Below are 18,654 nucleotides of genomic sequence, written 5' to 3'. Positions count from 1 at the left end.
ATACGTGTCTAGTTATTTAATAATAGTAATGTTAATGACAATAGCAGTTCACTTTTAAGAACATATAATTGCATTCCAGGCACTATGCTAAGTATTTTATGTGTATTCTAAGAAAAACTGTGATCTTATGCTTTTCCTCTGTGTAATTTTAGAAAAGTATTTTTTTCTTCTTCCTGTGCATTAGGTGATTTTTTTTTCTTTTGAATGTACAGTATTCTGTCCTTACTAAGGATTCCAGATACATTCTGTCAGAATTTGCAATTTTCTTTTTAGTCCTGTCTTCAAAATGCTTTTATTTCATGGTAAAATAATATGTCCAATATAGTATATCTCTTCATAAATCACCCATGGGTACCATAATAAAAAGATAAATTTTTCTGAGTTTTTAGCAGGGTCAACTAAAGAATGTGATGGAGTAATAGGAAGAATAGGCATAGAATACTGGAATAGCCCAGAGGAAGAAGTAATTACCTCTACCTGGAGGAGATCCTTGTGCAGTGGTAGTCAAAAGATGGGCTTTGGAAAAGCAATATCAGAGCTGCATTTCAAAGTTAAAGAAGAATTTATCTGGTGTGTGTGCATCAAGGGAAGTTGTTCTAGGCAGAGGAACAAAATGCACAAAGTAGATTATCTTAAACTATATGGGTATGTGTTTAAAAGAATTTAAAACATTGTTATTGTTTTGTATTTTAAATTATAGGGGTAAGAGGTTGGAGAGATGGAGGAAACGAGATTGTAGAGTTAGGAGTCAGATCACAAAATGTTCTGGAAAGTAAGAGCACCAATGAAAATTTTTGAATGAGGAAGTAGAAGTTATGATCTGATTTATTGTCCGTAACTTAAATTGTAACAGTTGTGTCTTATATAGAGCCTGGATTTGAAACCAGGGCATAGAAATCAGATGAGAGGGGTATCCAGAAGGAGCTATTATAGTAATCCAGGAGTGATGATAAAAGCCTGAACTAAACAGTGGTCATGAGGGTGTGAAATAAAGAAAGAAATTCGGATGAAATGAGATTTCTGATTGGATCTAAAGTGTTTTTGAAGAAGACAGAAGATTCTAGAATGGCCCTCTAGTTACTGAGTCATTTGGTGAATTTTGGTATCACCAAACTGAGATAAAAATACATATGAAGATTAGAGAGAATTGTAAGAAATGATGAGTTGACCTGAGATATCTCTGGGAAATTCAGGTGGAGGTTTCCAAGACAGATGAATATATATGTAAGGAAGTGAGACGATAGAGAGGGAGAGGAGCACAGAGACTGGATCTCAGGAAAGTTATCTGAAAGAAGGTAAAGAAGGTACAGAGAAGAGGACTGAAAAAAAAATGTTGATGAAGAGAAATCTAATCACATGGGTAAAAAGGAATATATATCTAGTGACTTACTAGTCTTCATGGAAATTTGTATTAGGGACTGAGAGAGACTAGGCAGAAACTAAAGACATGCAGGGTCAAAGAAATTTTTGTTTTGCTGTCTGTTTGTTTTAATAGATTAAGAGAGACTTCAGGGATGATGGGATGGAATAGAGGAGGAGAAGTTGAAACATATCAGAAAGGATGAATGAGGAGACAATGTCCAGTTCCAGAGGAGATGGTATTAGGAACATCCAAGACAGGATGCTTTAGGTAGAATGACTGTGAGGGAAGAAGCAAGGATATGGACTCAGATAGTAATTTCTTAGTGATGAGTATGGGCAGGAAGTTGTCATTTGTATATGACTGTCTCAGTTTGCTCTGAAGTGTAAGTTCTGGTCATCTGCTGAGAATTGAGTAGGCCATGGGGGCATGAAATTGACAAAAGTGGCAAACGTTTCTGATAGGCCATGAAGGTGAATAAATAGGGATATGACTGAAAATAAGTTGGTGATAGATAAATACGCCAAAGGACAAAGATGAAATTGTCAATTTGTGTTTTTGTTGAATAGATCTTTACAACTGATATGATTATTATCCATCAGTGCTTAGGTTGTCTGGGGAATGTAGGTTGAAGAGTTGAAGTAGGATGCAAGGCAAAGGACAGGCTGAGAGTGAGAGAATTAATTGACCAACCACAGAGTCTGGGATGCGTACGGGATAGGGAAGACTCTAAAACTGGGAGAAAAGAACAAACTAGAGAGGAGATGGGAAAACAAATCCAGTGGGATACCTTTTGTTGCCTGAAGAAAAATAGTAAAACGTTTCTAGTATAAAAAATATGACTTGACTTTCTAATTATACTTATGTAATGACTTTAGTCCCAGATTTTTTACTTTGAAATGTACACATACATCACATCACAAATAGGTTTGATAGTTGAAATGCTTTGGGTTGTCATTTTTAGCTAAGTGAAAATAGAATGAAAAATTACTGCTGAGTTGACTTGTAATTTCTTTTTTTTTTAACTAAGAGGGCATTGACCCTGAAGATCTAAAATAGGTTCTGCTTTTAAAAATCTTATGGCAGTATTGAAATCTAGCAGAAAAAATAAATTTAAAAAAATTAGGATTTCAAATTATGTTGCACTGGTAAAGGGAATTTAAAATGCCCCTGTATTGCTGAACTGAGTGAATTTGTGTATTATAGATCAACAAGCTTTAGTCAGATGGTACAACTTGACCATAACCTTTTATGAATCACATTTAGTATTTTTCTTTTTCATCTAATTTAGTTAAAATGACTCCATTTGAACTGTTGAAGATTTTTCTTAAACTTTTCAGTTGACTTAGCCTTTGAAATGTTACTTTGCAGTACAAAAGCACACCTTTAGATTTATGGATATGATTAATTTTTCTCCACCTTTTTTCTTTGTTTTCTAGTTCATCTTTAAATGTTCAGTTTGCCTGTGCATACTTAGAAGAGGATGGTAGAAATATGGCCATAGTTTTAGGGTAGCAGGGTAGATTTCTTAAATACAAATAATGATGGAGAGAGATGAAGAACAGATTAGAACATGAGATTTGACACATAGGGGTGGGAATGGTGTGGAATATATGGTGACAGGCTAGTATGGCTGTATCCATTCAAACATGAATTCGGAAATCTCAGCATGCAGAGAAAAAAATCAGCACTAATATTTGTGACATTTTGGTGGGCACATTTGGCTAGCGTAGATGATGCTACAGTATAAATATGCCATAAGGCACTTGATGGCACCTTTGTTATGTGTCTTTTGCAAGTAACAGAATTTTGGAGAGTGTTAGATTTAAAAGTGAAAATTATAATTTATAATGTTATACTTAAAATTGTTTCTGAGAAAAATAATATCCTTGGAAAGATATTAAAGCATCAATTTCTAAAAATACATATATGGATCTTTGATTTATCAATCAGTACATTTTAGAGACTTTTTTCTTAAGTAATATTGTGTTCATATATGGGGTAGTCTTGCATTTATTAAACATATAGAAAACATACTGACACCCTACTTTTAAGTGGTTATAGTGTCTAAGATTCAAAAGAGTCATTGATCTAAAAATAGTTTAGGTTTTTTGTGTTTAAAATAATCTCTTAAAGAAGGGAATGATTTAGCAGATTTATGAATAATACCTATCATACTATGTTTATAAAGTTTTCCTAAAATGACAATATTATGCAATTTATCTTGACAGGTAGTGCATAGTTTATATGTTTAAAGTGAGTCAACTCAGCAAATTAGAAATCAAGCTTTAACTTTTATATGCCATTATGGCAAAAGGATCTTTACATTCCTAGTTTTATATATTCTTTAATTGCTACTTAATCTAATAAGCATTAATATACAATTTGGGTGTTTATATGAATAAAATATTTAAGAAAAGCACAGAATTATTAAAAGTAACATAAACATATATAAATATTTGAGTCAAAATCGGAAGATAAAAGATCATTGTCTCTTAATAAACACAGTAGATATTGTGAATACTGGGGTAGATTTTGGGAAAGTGTCAGAGGAAACACCTACCTAGTATATGTTTCTCTGCCATCGAGTAGCATACAGACTAGTGCAGTTAGATATGAAAATAAATAATTGTAATAGAAGGAAAAGTAAGTGGCAAACTATAAAGAAATTATAGGCAAAATGCTATGGGAAGGCAAAAGGTGATAATGATTTATTCTACCCAAGAGGCAGTATAACATTTCAGCTGGGCCCAAAAGCATAAGATAAATAAATCTAAATGAACAACAACAACAAAAAATACTAGAGGATATTCCAAGCAGAGAAGCCACCTGCATTAATAAGGCATAAAGACATAAATATATTTGGCATGTTATAGTAACCATAAATTGTGGCAGGAACATTGAATATTTGGGGAATTCAGTGAGGGATGAAGCAAGATAATATGTTTCCAAATGACTATTTTTAAAAACCCATGAACCCCCAAGTCTTATTTATGCTGTCCTATTTAATTCTTTTATCTTTTCTTGAAGTTAACTTGTGTTGTCTGGGAACTGGAAATGATCATATAAGTCAAACTTGATTTTTGTGGGCTATTCTAGTTAAGTGTATTTGTTAATATATATAGCCAATCTTAAAAAAATAATCAGATGATCTATATAGCATTAGATTTTCATGTTAGGCTATAATTTTACCAGGACAAATGGTTAAGATGACTCAAGTTAAATGATGATGCTAAAATAGAATTTGATGTGTTAAACTAAACTACATGAATTACAGAAAACTGAGCAGAGGGACGCCTGGGTGGCTCAGTCAGTTAAGCTTCAGACTCTTGATATCAGCTCTGGTCATGATCTCATGGTTCCTGAGACAGAGCCCCCTTGGGTATGGCTGTGTGCTTCCACTGCAGCACCTGCTTGGGGTTCTCTCTCTCTCCCCCTCTCTCTCTCTGCTCCTCCCCCATTCATGCTCGCTTTCCCTGTGTCTCTCAATTTAAAATAAACATAAAAAATAAATATTTAAATAAAAATAAACATTAAAAAAACTGAAAAGACTTAAAAAGCTAAAGTAGGGTTATAATTATAGAGCCTAAATACAAAGGGAAAAGTGGGAATTATTTTGAATAACTAAAGAAAAATTTAATAATGTTAATAAAGTAACATTTATTACTTATAAATTTATTACTTATAAATTATTTATAAAATAACATTGCGTATTGATAGCTTGCTTTAGAAAGTAGTTAAACACTAAATTCTGGAGTAAACAAGCCCATCATCAAGAAATGACTCAAAATACATTCTCTGTAAATGAAACTTGTTTACCTGGCTGTTATGCCAGCAAATAAACAAGTTGACCTGTTTTCTCAGAACCTCAAGTAGCTATCCTTCTAAAAACATTTATCTAAGATACTGTGTTAGTTAGGCATAGAGAATCTTTTTTTTTTCTTTGCATTTTCTTTGTGAGAATTCTAGAAATGAAAAAAGGCCACAAAGAGACATGTAAGTTGTAAACAGTTTTAAGATATAAATTAGAATGTTAAAGTGAAAAACAAACAAAAAACAAAAGTTACTTTAGAGAGGACATCTAACTATTTAATTCCCTTTATTGCACATACAGAAACTAAGGCCCTAAGAAATGAGAATTAAAAGTTATACAGATAGTATGAGACTTTGGACTTCAATGCAAGTGTCTGGATTCCTAGTATCTTTTTTTCCTACATTTAACATTGTTGTGTCTTGTGTTTTGTTTGCATCATCTGTCCTTTAAATTTTAAAAATAAAATTCTAAGGGAGATAGTTATTTGAAGCCTTGAGGGAATGAAAGTCACAGACAATAGAAAGGAAAACCAGAGGTTCAAGAGTTAAACCGAGGCTATTGGAGAAGGAAAGTAAGAGTCTGGAAAACGAGAGATGAAAACCAGACTACTATAGCATTATAGTAACCAAGAGAGTGTTGTGTCCAGAGGTCAATAGTGTTGATGCTTCAGAGAGAGATTTAGCAAGCAAATCTTAAACCTTTGACAATGCAGTTTTAGTAGGGTAGTTTGGGGCTAAAGTAGTAGAGAATTAAGTGAAAAGATTTAACAATGAAGAAAATTCCTTACCTTGATGTGGTTTTGGTTTGGGATTTTGTCATGCTTTTTACATAGCCTTAAAAAACCCCATATATTACATGGCATATGAACTAAAAGCATGGAGTTATTACTAAAGTTGTATATCAATCTAATTTAAAAAATTTTTTTTAACGTTTTATTTATTTTTGAGAGACAGAACATGAGCAGGGGAGGGGCAGATAGAGAGAGAGGAAGACAGAATCTGAAGCAGGCTCCAGGCTCTGAGCCATCATCAGCACAGAGCTTGATGCAGGGCTCAAATCCACAAACTGTGAGATCATAATCTGAGCTGAAGTTGGACGCTTAACTGACTGGACCACCCAAGCACCCTTCAATCCAATTTTGAATATGAGATTATACTAAAATGCATTCAGGAGTTTGCTCTGTGGCTAAGTCCTCAAGTCTTTTCACAAAGTCAATGTATTCTTTTTTTTTTTTTTTTTTTTTTTTTATGTTTATTTCTGAGACACAGAGAGACCGAGCACAAGTGGGGGAGGGGCAGAGAGAGAGGGAGACACAGAATCAGAAGCAGGCTCCAGGCTCCGAGCTGTCAGCACAGAGCCCGACACGGGGCTTGAACTCACAAACCGTGAGATCATGACCTGAGCCGAAGTTGGTTGCTCAACCGACTGAGCCACCCAGGCACCCCAAAGTCAATGTATTTTTAATTCCACATTTCTGTTTCCTTAATTCATGCATTGAGTAAGAACATAGAGTTCGGTTTTGAACATTTTTGTTTGAGTGTTCCTTAAATATCCAAGTGGAGATCTTGAGTTGGCAGAGTTGGATCTGAAATTGTAGAGAAATTTATGCTGGATTAGTCAGGGTTCAATGGGAAGTAAAGCTGTAAGACTGGGTAAGAGATCACTGAGTATAGTGGAGAGGACGCACGAGAGGCTCTGTGACTGTCTGGTGGTTAGAGGTTACAAAGAAGAAGAGCAACCAGCAAAGAACTAAGAAGGGACAACCAGTGAGTTAGGTGGAAAATTAGGCAAATATAGTTTCTTATAGCCAAAGGAAGAGTCATGAACCATTTCAGATGCTGGCATTTGCCAAATTAAAAAAAAAAAAAAAGAGAGAGAGAGAAACTATATTTGAACAGATGATAACAGTAGGAAAAGGGGAACTGTTGCAATAAGGAAAACTTTGACCATGAAGCTGCAATTGTTTCAGAGATCAGGCAGAAAAGAGGATTTTTCCCTAGGTGGGGAGGAGTAAACAAGGCTAGAAAGAACCAGCATGGTTTCCAAGATGACAGGGCTCTGGTCAAGTTCAACATTGTCAGGATAAATCAGGTAAAAAAAGGACTAAAAAATGACTTTTGGTCATTTTCATGGGTCATTTAATTAGGTGATTGACAAGAACAGTTATGACCAGATGGTGCAAGAAGAAACCTGATTGGAGCAGATTAAAGAGGGAGTAGGGACTTGAGTGGCCAACAGTGTGAAATGGTTGTCATGGCAGAAACACCAAGGAAAAACAACAACTGCTGAGTAAAATACCAAATTTCTTAAAAGTATCAAAGTGCTGATAAGATCTTAAGACAAAAGTCTCAGGGGCACCTGGATGGCTCAGTCCAATTCTTGATTTCAGCTCAGATCATGATTTCTTAGCTTGTGAGTTTGAGCTCCACATTGGGCTCTGCGCTGAAAGCGTGGAACCTGCTTGGGATCCTCCACACCCCCTCCCGACACCCCCCCCCCCACCCTTCCTGGCCTCCCTGGCTTGCTCTCTCTCAAAAAATAAATAAATAAGCAAAACCAACAAACAAAAAATCTCAGTTCTCAGTCAACATCATTAGACCAGCAATATCAGGGAACTTGAGAACTTGTTAGAATACATTTAAATTACTAGGCCCCACCTAAATCAGAAACTCAAGGGATGGAACCCAGCAGTCTGTTTTAATAGTCCCTCCAGGTGATTCTGGTGCTGCATTGGTCTGAGTGAAGGAAAGAACCCCAGAACAAAGAAGTAAGTAGAGTGCTAAGCTGCTTTGTTCTGAGGTCACTTACAAATTCAGTGATTTAAGCTCCAATTTTCACAGCCTTTTGAGGGAAAAGGAACAGAAAATAAAGTCTAGAGCAGTACTGTACAATGAAAATATAACGTGAATCACATAAGTGATTTAAACATTTTTAGCAGTCACGTGAAAAGAGAAACAGAGGACTTTAATTTTATTAAATGGCATTGTATTTAAAGCAGTATATCCAAAATAATGTTTCAACATGTAGTAACTAACATAATGTTTTACTGAGATACCTTATAGCCTTTTTCCTACTAAGTCTTCAAAACCTGGGGTATATTTGACACGTAAATAACACCGTAATTCAAACCCTAAGTTTTCATCATCTAAATAAAACCATTTATTTTTTAAAAAAAATTTTAATGTTTATTTTTGAGAGAGAGAGAGAAAGTGGGCGGCGGGGGGCAGAGAGGGAGGGAGACACAGAATCTGAAGCAGGCTCCAGGCTCTGAGCTCTCAGCATAGAGCCTGATGTGGGGCTCAAACCCATGAACTGTGAGGTCATTACCTGAGCCGAAGTCGGACACTTAACCAACTGAACAACTCTAAATGAAACCATTTATTAAGGTGAAATATGGTTCTACCAAAGCAGGAAGGTTGTGTTTAATGAAAAAAATATTATACACTGCTTCAGTTTTTAATTTGACTTAATTAAAATTAAATAAAATTAGAAATTCAGTTCCTTAGTCTCAGTGGTCACATGTGAAGTATTTAACAGACACATGTTCCTAGTAGCTGTTATATTGGACACACAGGTCTAGAGCCCACATGAGTGGTAGCATCTCAAAGGTGATGCAGGTACCCTCTTGTAAAGCTGAGCCCCTCCCTCCCCTAAGAATTACATCACCAACATGAGGGTGAACAGAAATAAAGCTATATTACTTCCAGAAAGCTGAATGAAAATTTGGCCTTAGTGTTAAGGCTGAAAGGGAAGAATCACATCCCTGAGAAATTGTAACCACAAAAGTACTAACCCTTTGCAGATTTGCAGTCCAGATACACATCACTAGAGTGAATCTGTTTCATTGTCATCTCAGACAGGCAGACCAGGCACATGGCACAAGTAAATGCTCACTAGAGGAACATACCTTAATTGAGGCCTCAAAAATTCCTGCAGAGGAGCACAAATAAAGACATTGGAGCCACATATTTAAGCACACGATGAAACAAAGCACCATGAAAGAAAGCTAGAAAAAATAGCAGGCAGCAAAAAGGGACTTGCAAAAACCAAATATTGGAATTATCAACACAGATTATAGAGCAGCTAGCTATGATAAAAGGAGTAAGAACAGGTCAAAATATTGGCAGGGGACAACAGAATGAGTGAATGAAAAAGTAACAGATTCGTAATTGACCCAAATACAATATTTAGAAATAAACACACAGTAATGGGGATTAAACTCACTTGAGGGACTACAGCTTAAAACCACAATGAGTTCTGCACACATTGTTTATTAGTTGTAAGAGGAAATGTGGTAGCTATGATAGCTGTACATCAGAGAAACTGGGCCATATCTGTACCAGGTGAACAAAATTACTGTCATCAAGTGTCAGTGCATCACGTGACTTCAGATACGACATCCTGAGAGGAATGGAGAGCATGAATCAAATCATGAAGAAATATCAGGCAAAACCAAATTGATAATTGACGAATGTGGTATAAAGTAACTAGCCTGTATGATTTAAAAATGTCAGTGTCGGGGCGCCTGGGTGGCGCAGTCGGTTAAGCGTCCGACTTCAGCCAGGTCACGATCTCGCGGTCCGTGAGTTCGAGCCCCGCGTCAGGCTCTGGGCTGATGGCTCAGAGCCTGGAGCCTGTTTCCGATTCTGTGTCTCCCTCTCTCTCTGCCCCTCCCCCGTTCATGCTCTGTCTCTCTCTGTCCCAAAAATAAAATAAACGTTGAAAAAAAAAAATTTTTTTTAATGTCAGTGTCGTAAAAGACAGGAGGTTTGGAACTGTTACAGATTAAGGATATTAGAGACACATGTTAACCAAAAGTAATATATGATTTTGGATTGGATCCTGTAGTAGAGGATAAAAATACTAGAAAGAATAAAGTGGGATAAATGACAGGGTGGGAATATGAATTGTAGAGTAAATTTCTAAAAATATACTATCAACGTTAAAATTCTTAAATAGCTATACTCTGGTTATGAAAGCAAATATCCTTCTGCTAAAAAATACAGACATGTTAAGTCACAATATACAGTTCAGAAAATATAAGTGTGTATATGTTGAGAGAATGATAAACGGAGTAGACTGCCACATGGGAATGGCTGTACACCAGCAAATGACAACTATTTTAAACGCTCGCAGTCCCAAGGATAGGACAAGATATGAAACTACTAAAGATGGCCATTTCTAACTACCATTTGGCAGATGTTATACATTATATTATTTATATAATTATATATTATTTATTACTGTTAAAAAATTTATACATGTATATGATGTTTTTCTTAAATTCCATAAATTTAAGTTTATATCCCCAGTGGTTCAATGTTATATTTGCCCTACAAAATGATAGAACACATTTTGAACATAAAAGTTAGTGAATTCCCTAAGCAATTTCGAATAAAAGGTATAAATTTTTATGAAAGTGAGTTAATCTTCCTTGTTTATTTTTAATTTTGAATCTTCTACAAAATAATTCATGTATCACATTTTCCTGTCACTTCTGGTATAACTTTCTAGCATCAAATAAACCTTGATTCAGTTATAGACATACATATTCAGTCATGTAAAATGAGTCTTCTTTGACTAGGTTTACAGAATGTATTCCTATTGAGGCCCTATGCAGAAGGACAGTTTAAATCCAGAAAGAACAAATAAAAACTCTTTAGAATTAAACCTCTTCTCTAAAGGCACATAGTACTTTAAAACTTACTGAAGAATTTTTTCATATTTTTAGTAATCCACCAATTTATAAGTGCAAAGATGGTGTTCTATATTTGGCAATATAATCCAGTTTCTTTAAACAATTTAAGATTTTTCTCAAAATTTATTACCTATTTTTAATGATAGAGCAGTTTTTACATTTTTTTATGTGAAGCTTTTGTTTGAAAGCTATGAGCTAAAACATGTGAGTTTTCTAACTCGTTTCTTATGATAGTGCCCGCAACCTAGCCTTCTTTCTGAACACTTTTCAGATTTACTCTGTTAACTCTAGCATGTTGTCCTTTCCAGAGTATCATATTTTAACAATTCATGATATACCGTCTAAAGTCTAAACCATTCTCAACTACTTGTCAATAAATGTTAAAACCTTTTGAATCCCATAAAATGTTGGGAACTGACACCAACACAATGTTGCTAATGTTCAGCAGTTTTGGGCACAGACCTATCTCCTATCCCTATGTTAAATAATACTGAGAACAAAAATAGTTTTATCTACTTGCTTCAGGAAGTACTCCTGACTGTGAAACTACTAAAATAGCTTACTTGCTCAATAAAACTTACTTTAAGATTTCTCATTTCATTGTATCCACCAATCCAAAACTTCTGTCCAAAACGTAGCCCAATTGTACCCAGTTCCGTACCTTTCAAGACCTTGATTAAAGTGGTCCAGCACATTCCAATCCCTTAAACCTTTTAAATATCCTGTCTTTTCCCTTGTTTTCCCTCACTATAGTTAGTGTAATAAATTTAGCTCCGCTAGTTGACAATAAATAAGCCTACTCATGCTGAGTAATTTAAGAAGGAATAATAATTTAATCAAGAGATTCAGAATCTTACACCTCTGTTTTTATTTGCTGGCTGCTAGTATCTATATGGAAATGCATGCCCAGCCAACCCCTCAAACCTCAAGTCTAAGACTCTTCCACTTTTCCTGCCTGTCACCTTCATGTTATTGTGGGGAGCAGGGGGAGTTATCCTGTTCCTTCTCTGTGCCCACAGCTATTTACTCAGATGGAAATCTTGAAATCGTATTTACATTTTTTTGCTCTTCCAACAGCTAGCCAGTTGCCAAGTCCCACTGCATTTAGATAGAAATAGCAAAGAAAAAGAAACAACTTAATGTTTATCCACCAGTGAGAATTCTTGAAATAACATCATAGACAATGTAATGATATAGCTTTATGTTTCAACATAGAAAAAAAATACTGTATGATAGTAGGTGGAAAAATACTGTATGATAGTAGTAATTAGAAAATGATACTCATTTTTTATTCTGTTGCTGGCGAACACATCTAGAAATCTGTCTGTACCCCAGGAAAATGAAATTTGGAGTAAAGACAAGAAGTAAATATTTACTCTTTTTTTAAAGAATGGATTTTATTCTGTAATTAGAAAGCACTGTAAGCCTTTTTAGGGGTGGAAATAATGACAGATGAAATAAAAATGCGTCTACCAAGTAGATACTGATTTTACAGAAGACTTTTTCCTCCCAGTTTGTTGAAATGTGTGAGTGGGTTGGGCATTTACTGAAACTTTGAAAAATTTCTTAAATTCTTAGTACCATCCTTTTTGCCAGAATATGGAACTTTTTTTTTCTACTTAAGCTTCTGAGGTTCCAGGAAATTTTAATTTTGAAGTCTTAGGTAACTAAGCAGTACTCAAAGCATTTTACATGATCACTACACTAACAATGGATTCAGGTGATTTTTTTTTTTTTTTTTTTTTTTTTTTTTTTTTTTTTACCCACCTACCCTTACTTTGGCCAATAAAAAATTTAAAAAAAATTAAAAAAAATTAAAAAATGCATTTTGTGGGAGATGCTGACCAGTATTATTAGGGGCACCTGGGTGGCTCAGTTGGCTAAGCATCTAACTTTGGCTGTGGTCATACATGATCTCATGGCTCATGAGTTCAAGCCCAGCATCAGCATCAGGCTCTGTACTGACAGCTCACAGCCTGGAGCCTGCTTCAGATTCTGTGTCTCCCTCACTCTCTGCCCCTCCCCCACTTGCACTCTCTCTCAAAAATAAATATTTAAAAAAAAAAAAAGAAACATCTGTATTACTAAAGGAGTTACTACACTAGTTGACATTTCATGTTTGGTTTATATAATTATAAATAAAATGTACATTTTAAGGAAAGCCAGTTTTAATAGGCTGAAAATGAAGCTGCTCAAGAGATTTCATTAGAAACTAAGCCTTAAGGGTTGAGGTCAAAAAAAGGACATTGCTATTTTGTGATGACAGTATTTGTTAATGTCTCCTGTGGTGCTGTGTCCATGTCAGTGGTCCTTAAATATAAATGAAAATGATAGCAGACTCTTACTATGGAGATTTAAAAGGCAGATTTAAATATGGACTATCAATTTAACACCTCCTACCCCATATTGGGTGAAGCTAATTAATTTTAGCTTTCTGGAATTTTGTAACTAATAAGTAGATCCATTTCTGGAGAATATGTATCATCCTTACCCTCAGACTCAAGCACATTAGGGCATTGGCCTTAAAAAGAAAAACCGTATGGTCTTTTTGTTTTATGAAAATTTGGGGGTGGGAAGTTAAGGATAAGTCAACTCTTAACATTGTGATGATTTTAATAGCTTTATTCAGAAACTTATCCAGTTTGAGAAATCCAACATTAAGTACTGACTGTTATAATTTGCATACCTTTAGAAGATATTGACATCTTTTTTAGTAATACTAAGGATTATAGTCCTATTTGTCTTGAAGTTCTGAGGTAAATTTATAGATGTGCTAATTTCCAGGATTCCATATGATCATTTAATTTTACTTACCTATTATTCCTGTGTTTTTTCACTTAACAAATGTTTACTGATATCTACCATGTGTCAGACATTTTTCTAGATATTAGTGATATAACAGTGAACAAAATAGTCAAAATTCCTGTCCCCATGAGGCTTACTTAGTAGAAGGAGACAAATAAGTATGTCAAGTGTTAAGTATTATAGAGAATAATAAAGGGCTAAAGGAGAGTGAGTGGTGCCCAGAAGGAGGGATGATTGGAAATTTTGAGTAGAAAGGAAATTACTACTGAGAAGCTGTCATTTGAGCAAAACGACCTTAAACAAGTGAGGAGCAATGGCAGCTATCTGGGGAAGAGCATTCCAGACCTAAGAAATGTGCAGAGTGGGAGTGTGCTGGAGGAGGTAGAGGAACAGGAAGCAGTCAAGTTTAAGGACTTTAGCTTTTACTTTCAGATGTAAGATTGTGAGCAGAACAATGACATGATGTTCTCAAGGGATCAGTTTGATCACGGTGTTGCATATAGGCCAGGGCTTGGCACACGTTTTCTGTAAAGGATAAGATAGTAAATATTTTATGCTCTGTGGGGTACACTGTTCAACTCTGCCGATTGCAACATGACCGCTGCCATAGATAATACATTATGGATGGCTGTGGCTGTGTTCCAGTAAAACTTATAAAAACAGGTGACGGGCTAAATGTAACTCTTGGATTATAATTTGCCAAACCTTGAGATAGGCCATTATAAACCCAAGGACAAAAACAGGTTGCCAGAAAGCTTTTGCAGTAATCCAAGGGAGAGCTTGGGGTGTTGCAGGTGGCAGGAAGTGGTCAGATGCTGATGTATTTTGAAGGTAGAACCAGTAGGAATGCTGAGGAATCTCGTATAAGATAGGAGAGAAAAAGGAGTCAGGGGTTATTTCTATGTTTTTGTTTTTGTTTTTGTTTTTTAATGTTTATTGTGAGAGAAAGCACACCTGTGAGTAGGGGAGAGGCAGAGAGGGAGAGAGAGAATCCCAAGCAGGCTCCACAGTCAGCACCCCCTGCTGATGTCTATGTTTTTTAGCATTTTAATTAGAAAATGATACTTAATATTATATATTTACTTATTAGATAACATCTAGAATAATTATCTTTAAAACCAATATTTGTGGCTATTAAGGTTATACATTTTTTCCTTGAGCCTGTTTGACTTTGCTTAGTTTATGGTATTACTTCATAAGTTGGAAACTAACAAGATAACTTACTAACTTCTTAGTCTATGGTTAGTCATTGCACATTTTCTCATTAGATTTCCCTTACGGCTGAGAGCAAGTGTGGTATGTGTTATGTGAGGTTAGGGCATTACCTCATGGTCAAGAAAGCAAGCAAAATAAAGATCTGTGTTAGCTATCTGTGCATAGCTCTAAATAAGATTTATCAATCCAATGAAAATAATATATAGAGCCTACCTTATTCTGTTAAATGTTTAAAATGAATAGTTTTTAGAGTGCCTGGGTGGCTCATTGGGTTAAGTGTTCAACTTTTGATTTCGGCTCAGGTCGTGATCTCATGGTTTGTGGGATTGAGCCCCATGTTGGGCTCTGGGCTGACAGCACTGAGCCTGCTTGGGATTCTCTCTCTCTTTCCCTCTCTTTCTTTCTGTGTCTCTCTCTCCCTCTCTCTCAAAATAAATAAATACACATGAAAAAAATAAAATGAATAGTTCTCGATAAAGAGAATACAAACTATTACATAAGGACTTTGGACTATACTTACTGACTTCATTGTGTCTCACACTACCACCATTATTCAAAGCACAGTTACCTTCAGTCCACTCTTTCTGCACACCTAGTCAGCTGCTAAGGGACTGTAGCCAGATTGACCCTCAGATCTCACCTGAATGACATCTCACATGAATTGCTGTACCTTTTAACTAGTACTCCACTCTAATCCACACTACCCAGTGCTATTAGCTTAATTGTCCTGAAGCGGTGATTATCGAGTTTATGCATGCATCTGAGTCTCCTGAAGGCTTGTTAAACATAGATTACAAAATTTTTGATTCAGTGAATCTGAGGTCAGACTCCAGAATTTTCTGAGCATTCTGATCTGGGAGCCACAGTGTGGAAACCGCTATTCTAAAGTACTCTGATAATGCCATTCCTTCAGTAGAAACCTTAAGTTCCTCTCCCCTTATCGTCTGACAGATTCAGACTAAGATTGATGGACTACCACTATTTAATCCATCCTTCAAATATGTAGGATTTTTCCATACATTTTCTGAACATGACCATCTTTTCCACCTTTACTTTTTAACTATTTGTCCTTGAAATGTCACAACTAGTTTCTGTGTCACCCTGCCCATGTTCATCACCCAGAATCCTGACTATCTGATGTTTGCTTCAAACCTGACCTTCTGATTTGAACCTTCAAACATGTGCGGTCTCTTTTTTTCCTTTGAATTCCCATAACATTTACTTGTTTATCACATTACCTTACTCTGTCTTAATTTATAGTCATTTATATATCTTATCTCTGTTCTACTCTTTCTTAAATAATCTCTGTGCCCAATATGGGGCTCGAATTCATGACCTCTAGATCAAGAGTCACATGTTCTACCGACTAAGCCAGCCAGACACCCTTTTATAGCTCCTTCAGGCTAAGAAAATGTTACATAAGTATATTTTTCTGTCTCCCTCAAAACAACAATTTGTAGAATTAAACTACTTTATTTGTTATTTTTTTCTCTTTTTAAAAAGTTATTAAAGTATCATAAAATATTAATATACCTAGCTTCTTGCTTACTTTATCTGTTGAATGAAATCCATTGTACCTTCTAAGTCCCTACTGACTTCCTTTTCTTATTTGGTTCAATTGCTTTCTGATTCTGCTGCTCATCTATAATGTTATAATTTCTCTTCACTGGACTTTTGATGCATTATAAACCATATCTTTTTTCTTGATTTCTTCCCCCAAGCCTCTGGCTTTACTTGAGCTTAAAAAAAAAAAAGACATGCTTTGTATGAAATACATATCAGAAAACACCTATATGTCTGAAAACTATTTTGTTCTCAGTTGATATAATTGATGGGTTGTTTGGTTATGCTTAGAATTCTGTATAAGAAGTTATTTCTTTTAGAACTTTAAAGGCATTGCATCATCTTCTCTCTTTCATTTTTAACTGGTGAGATATCTAATGCCAATGTATTTCTTCTTTTGAAGCTAACTTGGTAAGCTCTCTTTTCTCCACTTTCCTTTTGGGAGCTTATGTTCATTAGTTGCTGGATATCTTCAGTTGATCATTTGTCTTATCTATATTTCATATTTTATGCCTACCATTTTTACTCTGGATTCTTAAGTATGTGTTCAGCTTTATCTTCAGACTATATCCTGCATTTTTTATTTCATATAACAAAGTCTTACTTTCCTCAAGTACTTTAGTATTCTGGTCTTTTTCAAACATCTTTGTTTTATGGATGTGTAATATCTTCTCCAATATCTGAAGGTTTTATACATTTTTCGTAATGGTTTCCTTTAAATAAAATCACAATTCTGTTTGTCTAGGAAGAGTTCTGTTTATCTTATTTTTTCTCCTTCATGCTGATATTTTCTATATATATCTGATAGTGTATTCATATTTATGTTAATTTATATTTAAGTGTCAGAAACTAGGAGGCCTCATCATGAGAATTCTGTGACTGAGGTTTCTAGTGATCCTTAAATTTATATTTTATAATAAATAGGAGGGAAACCAGTTTTACTGGAAAGCTTTTAAATGTGGCTTTTCATCTTCCAGATTTTTGTTGAAGTCTCTAATCACCTGATGGCCTTCTTCCCATTCTATTTGCTGTTAAAAGATTGCTCCTGGCTTTATTCCTCTACTCTAGCTTTAATGAGGTTCTGGGAAGGACAAGGAACAAATGACTGTGCCCAGTCTGTCATCTTGAACCAAAAAACTTTTGTTCTCAACAGATTGAAATAGTCCTTCATGGTTAAGTACTGTAAATTTATAATATTTTACTTGACAAATAATAAGTTTGTGAATTGATAGCTTTATTTGATTTAAATCTACCCATCAAATACTACCATACCTTGGTGATCACCGACTATATTTGGCTTCAGATACCTGAGCAGAAGAGAGACTAATGTATTAGCCAGCTGTGAGTTCATTAATTTACCACAGGAAGCACAACTATCAAAGAAAGTAGAGGCCTGGGTTAGTGAACTCTCACAAGAAAGAATCTGTATGGAAAATGAGATTTATAGTCACATTGTTTCTAGGTAGGCATGGAATCAGAAAGAGGGCCTCATTGATCTTACTGGCTGGTAAAATCCAGCTGAGATAGCATAATGTCTTGTGTCTGTTGTCAAGTGAGGTTGCCATGCAGACCAGAAAATTAGGTATTGACCAGAGCATCATTTTTCTTGGATTTTGCTTGAGATCCCGAGAGTTTGTTGATATCAAAGTTCTTTTTCTAGGTGATGATAAAAGTTCAACTAAGAATAGTGAAGTTAATTAGGTATAAACTTTCTAAGTTCTCTGGAGTCTATGCCAAAGCCGGTCTAGGTAATTTGTGAAACTTCTCAGCCACAAATATGCAGATTCTTGCTTAAGGTTGCTAACTCCTAAAACATCAGCAATCACATGTAGATTTCTCTCTATTTTTAATTCTCAGAAGGTCAATCTATCCTGTCATTGTATACCTCAGGCAGATATCATCTTATTGTCACTTATAAAGAAACTGATACCTCCGTTTTCTATCTCCAACTTTAGTATTTTTTACTATACCCACTAAACTTTTTTTTTTACATGAAAAAATTAAGTAGTGGAAAACAGTTGTTTTCTATTCCCTTTTTTTATTTGACTATCCTTGGTCAATTAAGACTAATAAATAATATGGGGAACTTGGGTGGCTCAGTTTGTTGGGCAGCCGACTTCAGCTCAGGTCATGATCTCACGGTCTGTAAGTTCAAGCCCCGTGTCAGGCTCTGTGCTGACAGCTCAGAGCCTGGAACCT

At 35.3% G+C, this 18,654-nt stretch overlaps 1 protein-coding gene across 2 annotated transcripts in view; it reads left to right on the top strand.

Annotated features, from left to right (window-relative positions):
- LMBRD1 (LMBR1 domain containing 1) overlaps positions 1-18,654 on the top strand; it is a 112,245-nt gene that overhangs the window by 85,438 nt on the left and 8,153 nt on the right. The window lies entirely within an intron of this gene.

Source organism: Leopardus geoffroyi, chromosome B2, assembly GCF_018350155.1.
Source record: "Leopardus geoffroyi isolate Oge1 chromosome B2, O.geoffroyi_Oge1_pat1.0, whole genome shotgun sequence".
Lineage (NCBI taxonomy): Eukaryota > Metazoa > Chordata > Mammalia > Carnivora > Felidae > Leopardus > Leopardus geoffroyi.
Note: the sequence above shows the minus strand (reverse complement) of the source record. Positions and strands in the feature narration are given on the sequence as shown.